The sequence below is a fragment of the Chenopodium quinoa genome, unplaced genomic scaffold (genome assembly GCF_001683475.1).
Source record: "Chenopodium quinoa cultivar QQ74 unplaced genomic scaffold, ASM168347v1, whole genome shotgun sequence".
Lineage (NCBI taxonomy): Eukaryota > Viridiplantae > Streptophyta > Magnoliopsida > Caryophyllales > Amaranthaceae > Chenopodium > Chenopodium quinoa.
In genome coordinates, this window is record NW_018742263.1 from 533,894 (window position 1) to 536,741 (window position 2,848).

A 2,848-nucleotide genomic window follows, 5' to 3' on the forward strand; every position below is an offset into this window, starting at 1 on the left:
TCGTGCAATTGACTGGTGGTGTGCTATGCATGGGATGGACAAGGAAACCGGCAAGTATGTCATGCAACCGGATAAGAAAGTAGTAGCAGATGCACTTGTAAGCAAATTTTTCTACTTATTAATTATATTTCCTTGTCAAGTACATTGTACTTAGATCTGATAAATTTTTGTGTTGTTAAAGCTCGAGCATACTTCGGAAGTGATTGAAGGCAAGCTGACTCCAAGCATCGAACATAATCCTTTCACCTTAGCTTTGGGAAAACCATACCACCCTGGGCGAGTAATTGGTTTTGGCGGGAAACAACTAGGGTGGGAGAAGGTGATGGGTTCAAAATACACCAAATCAGCAAAAAGCAGATCAAGTGTTAATTCGCCACATTGGATTGATGAGAAGAAAAAGGAATCAATTAAGGCGGAGATACTCGCGGAGCTGCAAGAACAGATGCAAAGTCAATTCAATGCCATTCTGAAGCACATGAACTTGCCGCCTTTGCCATTTCCCTCGAGTACCCCAGTAGACTCATGTAGTCACCCAGGAGGCCCCGAGGACGATCCAGTAGTTGAGAGAGAGGTAATTTTAGTACAACTACGAATTACGTCATATGAAGTTTGTCTAATGAGGTCGTTTGCATGTTTAATTTTTTACTTTTGCAGGATCCTAGTCCTATGGATGCAGAGTCACTGAAGAGAGAAAATCCGATGCCTGAACCTTTCCCAGATGTTAAGGTGAACTTCACTACGTAATCAACTTTTCTTATGTTAGGCTTTCGTTTGTTATTTCTTAACTTATGTCCTAACTCCTAACCAAATATGTAGGAAGAGACGCCTTGTGAGCTTCTTCACCCCAGGGAAAACACCGGTGGACAGTTGCAGTTGGTGGGGTATGGTAGTGCACAACCTTTTGCAAAGGTCCATTTTGAGTCTTATACTAGCACCCATTACATCTCGGTCGGGATCGATTCTATAGTTGCTAGGTTTGAGGACTTACCACTACCGGTGCCTAGAGAGGAATATGATTTTTTTAAGCTGCGTGACGCGACCGGGAGCTTTGTGCAATGGCCACGTGATCGGTTGAGGTTGGTAGGAGGGGTAAGTAAACACTACTTGTATGTAACTAGATTACCATGTGCTTTGTGCAATGACCATGTTCTTTTATGCTACTAGATTACTATGGAAATTCAATCCGCTAAAAGGAAGAAGGTGGAGAAGACAAAATCCAAGGAAGAAGGTCCTCCAAAGATGGAACAAGGACAAGTGTCGAAGAAGAGTTCGAGAGCTTCATGTACTCCACTCGTAGAAGCCAATGTCCTTAGTTCGCTTTCGAAAGCATGTACTTTTCTCCACAACCGTGTTAGTGAGTTGCCTACGGGTACACACATTCAAGTGAACTTGCCTAAGGCATTGTTCCACTATGATGAGCATGCGATCGCATACATTTCTAGAGAGGATGTGACGGAATTTCTAACCGGTTCCATGCTTAACATTTCCATCATTCAAACTTTCATGAGGTAAATTAACGAGACTATTTCTAAACATATAGTATTTTTGATATTTTCGTACCAAAACAATGCAACTAGTAATTACTTGCAAACATTACTTTCTTGAAGGTCACTACAGGAGCTCCTTGCTAGTAAACCCGATGGTGAAGCAGCAGTTGGGTGGTTATGCCCCAGCAGACCTCCGTAACCAAATGCTTGCATAACCCTCGTGATGTAATAGATTACCTTGAGCGGGGTATTAGAGAATCAATGCGTGCGGGAAACAAGTTCTTATTAGCCCCTTGTTTTGAGGAGTAAGTTTAAATATGTCACTCTTAATTTATTTGTTAAGTATAGATGTTGACGCATAACAATTAATGGATTGATATTTGCTTTAATATACATGTAGTCTACATTGGAGCCTTATGGTGATTTGTGTTTCCAATAACACAATCTACTACTTTGACTCGGCTCGTATATGGCCAACAAGGAAGTTGCTAGTGAATAACCTATTAAATAGGTACATACCGCTTCCTATATATTGTTTTGTTTCATCACCTAAGTAATTGAGTGGCTATGTTCCTAAATCATTTGTTTTTTATTTTTTTAAAGTGTTATGAAGAAGTTGAATTGTCGTTCAGTTGCGGGTCCCACGTGGAAATATGCGAAGGTAAAGCCTTGATATATTGATTTATTTAATAAAATTGCCTTGAGTTATGGCTATGCATGACTATTTTAACTTTGTGTCTTTTAGTGTGCGCAACAAGACAACGGCGTTGACTGTGCCCTCTACGTGATGAGGTTTATGCATGACATAGTCAATAGGTGAACTGAAGCCCAACACATTGAGGAGGTACTTGTTTTTACTTTTTTCCGGTTCGATTTCGGGTAAAAGCCGTCCTAAAACTAAGTATAATGGTAATTTGCTATGATTCCAAACATTAGACACCTAAGACTAGTTGTAATTGACATGTTATGATAAAGAAATAGCTCATTAGATAAGAAATGTAGAAATCGGGCAAAGTAGAAGTCAAATAGACGATTTTGGGTACAAGCCGTCCTAAAACTTAGTTGAATGCTAATTTGCTATGACTTCAAACATTAGACACCTAAGACTAGTTATAATTGACATGTTATGATAAAGAAATAGCTCATTACATAAGAAATGTAGAAATCGGGCAAAGTAGAAGTCAATTAGGCGATTTTGGGTATAAGCCGTCCAAATACTTAGTAAAACCTTCTTCTGATGCGCTTACAGACCTTAGACACCAAGACTAGTTAATATGGATCTGCTCTAAAGCCATTAGGTCATTTGATACAAAATGCAGAAAATGGGAAAATGAGTGTAGACACCCATTTGTGTCTCCCCA

General features: G+C 39.7%; 1 long non-coding RNA gene across 1 annotated transcript; it reads left to right on the forward strand.

Annotated features, from left to right (window-relative positions):
- The first annotated feature begins 1,718 nt into the window (after nt 1-1,718).
- Nucleotides 1,719-2,314, forward strand: LOC110683638. Its single transcript, XR_002503640.1, has 3 exons — nt 1,719-1,792; nt 1,888-2,148; nt 2,233-2,314. It is a non-coding gene; the product is annotated as an uncharacterized LOC110683638 (long non-coding RNA).
- Nucleotides 2,315-2,848: the final 534 nt, after the last annotated feature.